The sequence below is a fragment of the Heptranchias perlo genome, chromosome 3, assembly GCF_035084215.1.
Source record: "Heptranchias perlo isolate sHepPer1 chromosome 3, sHepPer1.hap1, whole genome shotgun sequence".
NCBI lineage: Eukaryota > Metazoa > Chordata > Chondrichthyes > Hexanchiformes > Hexanchidae > Heptranchias > Heptranchias perlo.
Window position 1 is genome coordinate 93,143,000 of NC_090327.1, and position 13,759 is coordinate 93,156,758.

The 13,759-nt window shown below is 45.5% G+C and overlaps 1 long non-coding RNA gene across 1 annotated transcript in view; it reads left to right on the forward strand.

The window, feature by feature from the left end:
• Positions 1-13,555, forward strand: part of LOC137306877 (uncharacterized) — a 28,746-nt gene extending 15,191 nt beyond the window's left edge. The window contains exon 4 of the long non-coding RNA XR_010958960.1: positions 13,460-13,555. This is a non-coding gene — a long non-coding RNA (uncharacterized lncRNA). The remainder of the gene's footprint in view (positions 1-13,459) is intronic.
• Positions 13,556-13,759: the final 204 nt, after the last annotated feature.

A 13,759-nucleotide genomic window follows, 5' to 3' on the forward strand; every position in this document is an offset into this window, starting at 1 on the left:
CGCCGCAAGTGTAGCGAAACCTCACTTACGGTTTAAATGGCGTTTCGGCTGCTCGTCTGGCAAAGTTACAGTAGTGGAGTGGAAACAGCTCCGAGGAAATTCCAGGCCATTTATCACTGAGTAGAAATGTAAGTATCCTGCTCACATGTGACTTTGCATATTGTCTGTTAGCTACACTGTTTACACAATAGTTTCACATCAGTGGCTCTGTATTCACACATGTATAAAAATTCTGGATCTTTACATTGCAGTCAAGATGTGGAATGAGGTATCTTGTTCGCAGAGATATCTTTCTTTCCTTGTTTCCCTGTGTAAACTGCATTATACAATGGGTTATTCCATTGTCACTTTTCTCCCCACTGTTCGGAGAAATCTTGGTATGATGTGTTCTATTGTTTCCTCCTTCCCTCTCTCTTTAAGAGAAAGTGCCTCACATCCATTCAGTGCCATCCATGGATGGTACACCTAAGATCAGACACTTTGCCCCCGATATTACCAGGGAGGCGGGATGGCAGCTGGGTGGGGGGGCTGGCGACTGGGTGCGTGGGTAACCTTCCCAGTGAAATCGGTCTGTTCCCCACGCGATCGCGGGTAAATTGAAGGCACTTACCGTGGCTTCTGGATTTCCCGTTGTCAACCTGCGCAGCGGGCGGACTGCACACCCGCATCACAGGCTGTCAGCTGGAGGAGCCCTATTTAAAGGGGCAGTCCTCCAATGCGGCTCCTGCAGCAACCAACCAAAAGTGCAGCATGGAGCAGATCAGGGGAAAGGCTGCTCCCAGATTTAACGATGCCTCACTCCAGGTCCTGCTGGATGGGGTGAGGAGGAGGAGGGAGATTTTCTACCCAGCGGACAGGAGGAAGTGGCCTGTCTCTGCCACCAAGAAGGCCTGGCTCGAGGTGGCAGAGGAGGTCAGCAGCACCAGCAACATCTCCCGCACATGGATCCAGTGCAGGAAGTGCTTCAATGACCTAACTAGGTCAGCCAAAGTGAGTACACTTACTCATTCTCCTACACTCCGTCTTCCACATCACCGCCCCCACCCCACAACTCCTTCTGCACTTCCAACACTACTCTATCACATCACTCCTCACACCCATTCAAACCTCATCCTCAAATTACCTGCACTTACTCACCTCCCCAGTACTCATCCCACCACTACCACTCAACCCAATCCTCATACAATCGCATGGCTCTGTCTCATACTCACCCTCTGATGCATCTCTTTCACGGTCAGCCTCACCCAAAACAATGCATTCAGCGGTTGGCCACGTCACCATCCCTCACTCACGCCTCTCTACTTTCTCCACTTATAGGAGAAGAGAGCCCAGAATGCAAAGGAGAGGGCGAAGACCGGAGGGGGGCCACAACACCTGGTCGTCCTCACAGACGCGGAGCAGGAGGCTCTGGAACTAAGCCGCACCCTCGAGTGCCTGTCCGTCGGGGACGCCAAGACTGCCACCCGACAAACGGCTGGTGACAGAACTTTAACATTCAGCACTCACAATAGCAAATGATGTTAACATGCCTTGCCGCCTTCAGAGCCTCAACATCTGTCATCATGCTTAATATTGCCTTCTGTTCTCTTACAGGGCCTTCAGTGACCGCCGTATCAGCGGAGGGCGATTCCTCAGAGGACCTGCCAGCCTCTGAGGGGGCACCATCACATCTGAGCGAGCCATCCGCCAGCGCAGATACACACACCTCGGTGGATTCCAGTCCGCAGTTAGTTGGGGTTGCACATGGTAAGTTACCACACACGTGAGCACGAGCAGACACTGGTGGCAGGGGCAACTGTGGAGAGTCTGCGTCGGTGGGAGCACTTTTCTCCAGGCTCTGCTCAGCTGGACACAGATGCTGAACCCTGGGGGCCATCCTTTAAAAGGAGAATGATTGAGGGGCAGCAGCACATTTGCGAGTTGCTGGAACAGGTGCCACACGCACTCTCCATAATCGCGCAGAGGATGGAGGAGTCCAACTCCTGCATGAGTGGAATGATGGCACAGGTACAGGAGGGAATCTCTGAGATACTGTCACAGGGACGTGAGAGCATCTCCGAGATAGTGTCGTGGGTAAGTGCGGGAATGTCTGCGATGGATGGAAGGTTAACCTCCATCGAGCTTCAAGCACGGCTCACCAATGACTCCATTGAGGCCCTGACAACTGCCCTTCGGACTCAGGGTGAGCAATTTTCTGCCGCCTTAAACAGGCAGACGGATGCACTAGCACTGGCCTTACAAGGTTTCACACATGTCCATAAAACTGTCGACCAACAGGATGATAGGAGTGATGTGGGCCTGGCCCAGGAGAGGGATGATGGCGAAAGGGGACATGGAAGTGGGAACACCACTCAAAGCGCTCCCACGTCTCACCCGTTGCCCCCCTCTCAACCAGTACCCGCAATGCTGCCTCCTCTCCAGGTGGTCGAGTCTGCCCCTGCAGGTGGAGCAGTCTTTGGAGGGGCCCTCACGGGCACTGAAACCCAGAGGGCGTAGGCCCAAAGCGTCTAATCGGTCAGGGCATGGACAAGTGCAACCTGCCACTACCTCTGCTGCAGCCACAGGGGAAGCACCACGTAGGAGTACTCATAAGCATAAGGCCAAGATTTTGTGAGCATAAAGAGGATGCACGAGGGTGTTTGATGGTTTGTCATGTCTTTTATTTATATTTGATTTTTGTTAATGGCACATTAAATATTATTATTGTCACCACTACTGCCACGTCTTGGCCATTCTTGACTGGCTTGTGTAATAAGCCCCTTTCATGAGGTTCACCATGAACACCCACACTTGATGCCACCCATTGGGTCACCCTACAGTGGGTAGTTGCACGACTATTTTGTGCAGGTGCCTGTGGCGCAGCACCGTGTTGTGGAGCTCCACGTGGCCGAGGTGGACGGCGAGACTGGTGATGTTGCTCGTCCTCAGATGAAGTGATGAATGCAGCTATAATGTCCCCCATCCTGACAGTGGGAGTTTGAGGGGGTCTGCAAAGTAGGTAAATGTGTTTGCACAGCAGAGTTTAGGGTATTAATTAATAATTTTGAGTGGAAAGACAAAGGTGTTGCAGCCAAAACTTTGTCTGAACTGACAGAGTGCCTTGCTGCAATAAATGAGGTTATCCCCCCAACTGTCAAATAATGCTTTGCATCTTCCACTGGCTGCTGGCTGAAACACGTCTGCTCCAACAAGGAGTGTTTCCCACAGCACGGGAAACACGCTGAGGATCCTTCAAAATTGCACCCCTGCCAAAATCTCCACTCAATGAGGTCTGTCAAGTACCTCAACTACCTAAATAACAATGTAAATTATCATCCCGCCAGTTTTAATTGCCGGTGGGAGTCCCGCATGCGGGAGCTGTGCACGCACCTGAACGCATCATTGGGAAACCCGGAAGTCAGCGGGTTGGAGCCGGGCTCCAAACCCACTCCAGGATTCCGCCATTTTAGGAGCTCCCCCGTACCCAATGCACCCGCTCGGCCATCCAAAAATCGACCCCTTTATCATGTTTGGAATATCAGGCACAAACCCACAGCCTACCAGGCATAGTAGCTACATGTTTATCTACTGTACTGGTATCCTCCCAGGTACCCCTGTATACAAGCATGCACATGTGCAATGTCAAATCATGCTGGAAGGAATTTGTGAGAATCAGCACCCTGATAATTTTACCCTGTGTAGCGACGGATTAGTTAGTTGTCAAGGAGTGAGTTACAGTAATTATACGAGGGCCACAGGCTGTTCAAATTAGGGAAGTTAAAGGAGCTATCCTGCTAAAGATGAAGTCGCCAGCAATGGGAGTTCTAGTGCAGCAATTGTACTGCTAGCAACATGCAAACAAAGTACAAAAGCAAAATACTGCAGATGCTGGAAATCTGAAATAAAAACAGAAAATGCTGGAAACACTCAGCATGTCAGGCAGCATTTGTGGAGAGAGAAACAGAGTTAACGTTTCAGGTCGATGACCTTTCATCAGAACCCTTTGCCAAACAAAGGTTTGGTGGTACAGCAGAGACCTTTTGTTCTGCTCTTTAGCCAGGCCTGACCTTTTGGAGCTGTGCCAACTCAGGGAGCTGCAGCTACGTCTTGCTGTTTCATCCCAACTGCATGTTGACACCATTTCCCTGGCAGTTCATGGTTTAGGAACAGAATTCAGCGGGTTCACTGTTGCATGTGCCACTGGGTGACACTGGATGATGGAGATAGGAGGGTACAGCTGAACTGAGGTGTGCTGTGTCAAAATGTTTAAAGTAAGTTGTTATAAAAAAAAGTCCAGAAAATTAAGGATACATTGGAGGTGAAATTGGACTTTGTTTCACCTGTTTCTCGGATGCAAAATGGGGGCGTAAAGGTCTAAATCGCCATGTCATGCCCCAAAGTGCACTTAAAATGTATCCGACGCCTTATTGGCTCAGGTGATATTCAGGCATCCTTGGCGGCCACCTTAAACAGGCATTAGGACCCTTGCTTATGCCAATGAGGAGTGCATCACCTGTTGAAGGACCTGGAAATTGGTCAAAAAGTAGGTGGAGCTTGCCACTGCACAAGCTCCGATTAGTTTTCCCGGCTCTATAACGGCCTAACCGCCGGTTCTTAAAGGGAACACTGAAGGCCACCAAAGACGAGGAAAGTAAGCTTTTTTCCACTTACCTTAAAATGGAGCCAAGAGAAGCAGGAGCGCTCCTTGTGGCTCCACAGCAATACTGCGTGTCACCACCGGCCCATGCTCACCCCCCTCCCTTTTGACTCCCCCTCCTCCCAGGACCTACCTTAGGGCTGCTGCTGGCATTGCACGTAGCCCATGTTGGTCTGCAGCAAACCGGTGAGCTGCCTCTAGACGCCCGATTGGCTTGCCGGAATTATTCAGATGAGGTCCGAGGCCCAATTTCGGACCAGCCTTGGGTTGCTAGCTTCTGGCGTGCACTCAGAGTGTGTCGACCATTTTGCGCCTGAAAATGGATCTAAACAAATTTCTCCCGCCTTCTGTTTTATTATTGTGCTATGAATTGTTTTTCTGTAAAAATAAGTATTCGGTTTTAAATCAAAAAGCCTTGGATAAAGACACTGGGATCACAGAAACTGGATTCACTCCAAATTCATTTGACTACATAGTAAAAATCTACAACTACTGGATTCTCCTTTTAACACAAGCCCAGATGACTCTGTAGAACTATGAACAGAGCAGCACATGTACCCTGTGCAGAGTCTGCGTACACTTCTTGTGCCAATCAGGCTAAGATTTCTGCTCCTACCAGACAGATGTGTATTTTAAGTTTGCTGTAACTTAAGAAAGGCCTTTCAGTTCGAACACCTGTAGAAGGTCATTAGTTTATAACCCTTCACATTTGTGGATTTTTCACTAAACTGTGTTGCTCAGGTCAGGGCAAGCTTGCACCGCTGGAATGTTTGAATTTATCATCTCGACTCCCATTAGCAAATGCCTTTTGTGATGTGATCATACTCTCCTAATGAGGCATAAATTTCAGTGCCCGTGTTACATCCACAACTGGATCCAGATAGCTAAATATTTGTGCCTATCTGGAAGAAAGCCATGCGCACCAGAGTTTCTGGGGATTACTTGTAGCATCCTGATTGATATGCAGTGTTTTACTAACACAAAAACCTCTACACAGCTCAGCACTTATCCCAGACATAACACGGATGCCTTACATTTAAAAAAAATGAGCCTTCAATAGAAAATAACCTACTTTTCTCACAAACATTCTACGATCAATCTTGACTTTGTGCGATGGTATAAAACGGACGATAGCGAATCGGCAGCCCATTTTACATCTCTCCCGATTTTCCTGATGAAGTCAATGGAAATAACAATCGGGAGAGATGTAAAGCGGGCTGTCAATTTGATACCTTTTGTTTTACATTAAAACCCCACAGTCAAAATTATCCCCCACAGTCTATTGATGCTGCTTAAGAGTGGGCCATGAATTCTGTCTTGATGCCACAGTATGATGAATATAAAATAAATTTTAAGGATTCACGCTACTGATGTGAAGTTTTGCACACTGAGAAAGCATACTGGGAATTTGGGAAATGAAGTAATGGACAGAAACCCTCCAGGGCCTGCTGACCTCTATGCCTGAATTCCCAATATGCATTCCTGCTAGGCAAAGCTCCATGCCAGGAGCGTGAACTCACAAGTCACTCCTTGTATGTTTCACTGCCCAGTGTGTAACTGAGCCCTATAGACCAGGAAGGTTCCAAGTTCGATCTTTGTTCTCTGCGGAGTTAATTGATCTCAGCCAAGGCAGCAACAGGCGTATAAAATCGTTCTTCGTAGCCCTGGACTGAAGAAGGGAAAATAATTAGCTAGAATTTGCTGGCAGAATAACAGCGAATTTAATGCACACGCCGTTATTAATGTGTAAATTGTCCAGCAATTTGTGGCGAGGAAGAGATACCCCATGAGTTGCGAATTGCTGGACGATTGCTCTGTCGTTAGCCTCACGAAAATGGCAGCTCGCCATCAACATCCCCGTGAGTTTCAAGAAATTGCTGCAATTACGCATTAATAACCAATTAAACAGATTGCAGAAAGTCAGGGCTGGTACTTAATAGCATAAGCACCCTTTCAATGAAGAGATTTATGATCCTGCAATGCCACTCAACCTCTCTGGCCCAGAAAGGGAACAATTGAAACTGTGGCATCTGATTCCTGCAGATAGTAAATTGTGCTTAGAGAATTTTTAAATTTATTAATTTTTTTTAACTTTTCCTTTCTGTCTCTTTTTTTTCTCTCTCTCTGAATCCAATCTTTCTTTCCCTCACTTTGGGCTTGATTTTAAAAGTAAAAAACGGGTGGGTTGGGGGCGGGGGGCATTGAAAATTGCCACCATTTCAGACCCTCCCCCAATCCGCCCACTTTTGGTTTTCACAAGGGCGGGCGACCAACCCACTCCCAGAAGGCGGGTCGGGTATTAAAACCTTTCAAGGAGGCTTCAGGCCTCCAATTTTCACTAATTTCCGATTTCAACCCCAGGGGGCCAGGATTCCTGGGCCTTCTGTTTCACGCCTCATGATCCTCCCCCTCCAACCCCTGAACCCCTGACCCCGATCCCTGACCCCCATCCTCCCCCTCTGACCCCCGACCCCAATCCTCCCCCTCTGACCCCCGACCCCGATCCTCTCCCTCCGATCCTGACCCTCCCCCTCAATGGTCGCGGACACCTGCGATGACCCCCCAATCCAGCCCCCTCCATGACTGACCCCTGATCCCATCCCCCCTGCCCACCTGTGCCCCCCATGACCACTCCGAGCCCCTTGTCCACCCATGCTCCATGCCCCCCCATCCATGCAAACAAAGACTTACCTGCAGACTTACCTGAAGACGTCCTCTCCCTGGCTGGTCTCCCGTCCGACTGAGACCAGCCTGTCAATCAGCCGGTCAGTAGGACGGAAAACCGTCAAAAAAAAAGACATCCTTACGTCAAAATCGGAAGGATATCCAGGAAATATCCTTCCAGGCTAGGTTAGAATAGAATCATAGAATCATAGAAGTTAGAACATGGAAACAGGCCCTTCGGCCCAACTTGTCCATGTCGCCCAGTTTATACCACTAAGCTAGTCCCAATTGCCTGCACTTGGCCCATATCCCTCTATACCCATCTTACCCATGTAACTGTCCAAATGCTTTTTAAAAGACAAAATTGTACCCGCCTCTACTACTGCCTCTGGCAGCTCGTTCCAGACACTCACCACCCTTTGAGTGAAAAAATTGCCCCTCTGGACCCTTTTGTATCTCTCCCCTCTCACCTTAAATCTATGCCCCCTCGTTATAGACTCCCCTACCTTTGGGAAAAGATTTTGACTATCGACCTTATCTATGCCCCTCATTATTTTATAGACTTCTATAAGATCACCCCTTAACCTCCTACTCTCCAGGGAAAAAAGTTCCTTTATTTCTCTTTCTGTACCTGATTTGACTCTAATTCACCCTATTTCCTTCTCTGTCCTTGGTCCGTTTCTTTCTCAATCCTTAAATCTTATTGGTTAAGGAGATAGACTGTTGGTTCCGTCGTTCACTAAGGTCCCAGATGCCCGGCTGACCTCGCCACGTCGTTATCAGCTTGCACTTCCAGCACAAAAAAATTTGAGCTGAAAGGTGAGGGAAAAAGTCTAACTAACGGGGATGCCCCACTCCAGCAAATTCTGGGCCAATAAAGGCTTGTCCTCCTGATCAGTATCCAGTAACTTTCATGTGTGTGAGTGTTGGATGAGGACATTATTGGGCTCAACTGTAATATGAGCCCACAGTCAAATAGCCTGTCATTACTCACTATCTGGGCTTACACAAGAATAATTGCCATTTGGGTGAGGGCAGCTAGTGCCTCTAGAACTATAACCTTGCATGACTCAAATAAAAAGAGAATATATGTGAGCTAAAGGAGGAAAGTGATAATATCAGGTAGGTTTGCAAGTACATATCTTTGGGCAACACAATGGTTGATCTGGAAAGAGAAGTGATCCTTTCAGAAGTGATCCCCGAAGCCCTGTACGAAGTGAAGGTTTCACCCATATCCAGTCGGGTTGCCATGGTTTTCCTTCCAACAAATTGGATATTTGAACTGTTTCAGGCCTTTAATTGTGTCATTGAAGAGTTAAGAATGACAATTCTTTAGTTACTTTATCACCAAAGTAAAATGAAATACAGAATAATTTTGGAATGCTAATTTTAAATGTAATAAGACTGTAAATCATGAAGATCAAAATGCAATTATATGGAAAGAATAACTAAATATTGAATGGGCACAAGGCTATTTATAGGATTTCTTTTTACTTAAGTCCAGGAGATAAGGTGAGAGTTTTTCATGTGACACAGAGTGTTTGTAATGAGAGGGAAAATTCAAAGGAGTTTTAAATTGCCTAACACTAACAAATAAAAAATTTAAATGCCACTGAAATGATATTATTAAATATGATGTAAAATGGTTTTCTCATTAAATGTGCGGTAGATTCTGCACCCACCTGTGCTGCTTGTGAGGCACAAAACAGGGGCAGGGATCAGAAAATTGGACAAACAAGCTTTACACATGTATTGCAGTCAATCCCTTCGTGCTCACAATTTTCCAGCTGGCTAAATTTTGTGTCCTAAAGTACTCATTAAACCTGCAGAACACATTGAAAAATATTTAAATGAATACCTGGTGCAATTGGTATCCTGATTACATTTTTTACCTTCAAAGTCCATTTTAAAGGGAAACTCCTTGTGATGGAGCTCTTAAAGGGAACAGATTTTGTATCATTTTGCTGTTGCAATATGTTTTTATTAGATATTTTTCAATATTTCTGATTTTTTAATTAATAATTATTTTTAGAATATTTTTGTGGAGAACTATTTTTACTTATTCATTACATTGAGTTTGTTCTTAAAATGCTGGAAAAAATTCAATTTTTGACCATAAAGTTACTTGAAAGTGGACTTCAACAGAAAAGGAACAGATAAAAAAAGAGGGCACATGAAAAGGGGTTCTTCCAAAACCAACTTTCATGGGAACTCGGGGAGCCATGAAGCATCCAAATGCAAGATACAGAATCCCATGGAGGACAGCATGTGAAGATAAAGTTAACAATGATGATTACTTTGGGTGGGTATTTTACAGTATTTTAGGGTTGAAATTATGCAAAAGAAGGAATGCCAGGAAGATCAGCTGGCCCCAGAATTGGGTTACTTGAATGCAGCATTATGCCACTAGCCATATCTGCAGGTCCTGACGATGATCACAAGGAACTGGCCCCACAGCATTCAGGTCAACATAGGGTCAGTTGCAGAACTGTGCCAACTGTTGCAAAGATACCTGCAGCCAATCTGCACCACAGCGAAGGCACTGTAAATGCCAAACATGAAAATTACTGGCAAAGTGGAGGTGTCATTGCATGAGGTGGATGTAAGAAGGGTTACCCAGTTTGACATTTAAGGCACTGTCCCCAGAGGACAGTGGGACAACGTGCTTGGCATGAGATGGCTGAGGGAAGACCTGACCTTGACTGTCACTGACAGTACCTTCGCTGTGGTGCAGATTGGCTGCAGCTATTTTTGCAACAGTTGGCACAATTCTGCAACTGACCTTACGCTGACCTGAATGCTGTGGGGCCAGTTCCTTGTGATCATCGTCAGGACCTGCAGATATGGCTAGTGGCATAATGCTGCATTCAGGTAACCCAATTCTGGGGCCAGCTGATCTTCCTGGCATGCCTTCTTTTGCATAATTTCAACCCTAAAATACTGTAAAATACCCATCCAAAGTAATCATCATTGTTAACTTTATCTTCACATGCTGCCCTCCATGAGATTCTGTATCTTGCATTTGGATGCTTCATGGCTCCCCGAGTTCCCATGAAAGTTGGTTTTGGAAGAACCCCTTTTCATGTAACCCTTCTTACATCCACCTCATGCAATGACACCTCCACTTTGCCAGTAATTAAGCAGGGGATTTGAGTGTCATGCTACTTTTTCACTTGCTCACAGGCTCAGTTTCCTGCGTCTACATTTATTTTGCCAGCTATTTTCTGTGTCCCAAACAACTTTCGGAAAGGCTGAAACATACATTGAATGCTTTTTAAGGGCAAAAAAAAAATCTTGCCCATATGCAGCCACTTACCTTTAATTGGCTTTAACATTTAATTCTTTCAGCAGCCCTTCAAGGGATCCCAGTGCATACAATTTCCCATCCTACCTATTTGGTGATCTCCCATCACTAGACCTAATATGGGTGGGGAGCTCATTGTGGATAAATAAAGAGGGCCAACCTCAGGCAATCCTGGAATGTTGGCCCTGCTAGAAACTGGCATGTATTGTGCCCACAGTTTCTGTGGCCTCATAGATAATTATCCCTATAAACGAATACAGTAATTACAAGCCGATAGCCCGGTCAATAGGTTTGGAAGAAGTAGTGACCAATGAGAATGAACTTTGAACTGTTTAGAACCATCCTCTAAACCCAAGATGAGATTGTTATGGAAGCAAAGTCGTGGCACACACAAAGTTGTAAGTTATAGATCACAGGAGATACAGCCTATGGAAACTTCACTTTGCTGTGAACATGAACTAAATAGAGTTGAAAGGGAGTCCAAATTGTAACACTTTAAAGTGAAAATTTAAATTCCCCCTCCACATATCATAGCAAAGCTGGAACACCAGGTAAGCACAGGCATTTCAAGAGCCCAGTGTTGCTAGAGTGCAAATAATAGGAAAAACATTGGATGATGTATTCCCGTCATTCGCCTGTCGTTGAATATGCCTGCTCATATTTGGGTGCACTAATCGATGGCCCTACCACTTCCAGCAGAAAATCCAGAGAGCAGGGAGCCAGCAGATAAGCTCCAGGACCAGTTTTCCACTCCCATCTGCTCGAGTTATACTGAGGAGCTGATGTAACTCCAGTGAAAAATCCTGCCTCATGTCTCCTGGGGGTACTTTAACTGGAAAGAATTTTAGGCATTGTTTCAGGCAGTTCACTCAAAATTCTTGACAGTGTGACATTATTGGCACATACAAATAACTGTGCATCTGACTTCCTGGGGAAATGGGGGCAGTAACGTAATGGAAGCAAGGTCCCCACCTTGCTTTGAATTATAAAATCTTTGCATAATTTATTTTTCACATGCAATTTTAGCCTGGCCCATTGCGAATTTAAGATGAACCTACTTTCTAAAACAAATTCTGTTATCTTTTATGGGAGGAAGTGAGACAATGCACATATCTGTCTCGAGATAGTTATTGTTTTGGAGGGAAGGTGGTTAGCTGGTTCAAGCCAGCTCATGATGTTGTTGATTGCCTATATTTACAAACTAATTGCATCAGAAATTACCTCAAAGTTTTGAAATGTTGATGCCGTGTAATTTGCAGTCTCATATTGGTACAATGTTATCAGTTTGAGAATAGCCAAGCCAGTTGGCTTACACGTCTAATGTAAGAAGCAACCAAAACCCGTTAAATACCGAGAGGGTAGAAATTGGTTTGCACCCGAGCGTGAACCCAGTGGCGCACTGAAACTGATATGCAAGAGGACCATTCAAAATTGGCGCCAGTCACGCCCCAGCAGGCAGTGCTCCGGACTTGAAGAGAATGAAAGTCAGCTGGAAGGGACGTCGGCATTTGGCCTCGATCAGTCCGGGGGGAGATGGGAGAGATTGGGAAGGGGGGCACGCTGGGGCCAGAAGGGGGCACGCAGTGGCCAGCAGCGGCCCACAATTTCAATGTGAAGCCAGATGAAGCCCTCCTGTTCCTCCTGGTTCCACATTCAAGTAAGTAAAATATTTTTTTTACTTACCTTTTTGTGGGCAGCCTAAAGGACTGCTGGTTTAGTTGCTTTAGACCCGAGAAAACCGAGTGCAGCAAGCGCAGCACATGCTGTAGTCAGTCGCGATCAAATATGGGAAAGGGGTCTGAAACCGGTGTTAGGCCCTGGAATTGCATTGGAAATAGGCCTAATGCTGGTGGGTGCTGTTGGCGACACCAGGAAATCCTAACCAATTTGGCAAGCGACATTCTATAAGTGCGGAATGAGCGTGCGCATACCACGTGCAATATTGAACCTTCAGCGCATGTTTATTGGGCAATAAATGGGTGCTGCCCAATCCAATGCCTTGGCCCTCAAGTCTGTTGCTTATAATCAATCTGCATCAATGTTAAAAATGGTTTGAAACATGTTTATATCTTGTACAATAATTATTTTGAACTGTGATGTCAAAAGTTAGCTTTGAGTAATAAAAGTGTAGCTGGCTTTCCCTATACTGCATTTACCTTCACCCTTTAATTTCCACATCACAACAATGAGACAGAACTCTGTGGAACAGGAGCATGCCCATGTTATACTCATCAAAGTTTCTGTTAATAAATTCAGAAAAGGATTCTAAGATTTCAGACATTTCATTACTTGTGTAAGTCAAGCACTGTATCGCTGTTTGTCTGCTACATTCCTTTTGTCCCCAAGTAATTATAAATCTTGTAAGTAAATGTATCTACTAGTTTTAGCCTGAACAATATCTCTGGCAGCATTTTGCACCTTTTGGAGTAGACTGGAGTAAATGGTGTACAACCCAAGCAACTTCTATGTTCCTCTGACTCTGGCCTTTTGTGCAACCACCTCCCTTCACCGAACCCTAACACTAATCCTTTCCCTTCCTCCCACCATTAGCAGACGTGCTATCAACCATCAAGGGCCCATGCTCTGGAATTCCCTTCCTAACCTTCTCCACCCTTGCACCTCCCTGCTTTCCTTAAAGGCCCTCCCTAAAACCCTGCACTTTGATCAATCTTTTGGTCACCCCTCCTAATATCTCCTTCTTTGTCTCTGAACCCAATTTTGTCTGATTACGCCTCTGCCTTGGAACATTTTTCTACAGTAAAAATGCTACATAAATGCAAATTGTTGTTGTTTTTGTTCAAATAATGTAATATAAGAGTTACTGTTGATCCTGTGTCATTTATTTCCATTCACAGCATTCATAGGGATGTACCATTCAGAATATAGAAGATTTGGGTCTACCTATGGAAACTGTACTTTACTATGAACACAAATAAAGAGTTGAAAGAGAACCCAAATTGTAACAGATTATGATTTTGAAATCAATCTCTAGGAGCCATTATTGTTTAGAGTTTCTCTCTGTTGTTTTAATTTTGTGAGGTTCTGTTCTATTTTCTATGCTGACACTGCTGTCAAGTGTCAGCACCAACTCTTAATGTGCTCCATTCTGTTGAAGCACCACGATATCTATGCTAGAAGATCAACAATGCTGACAT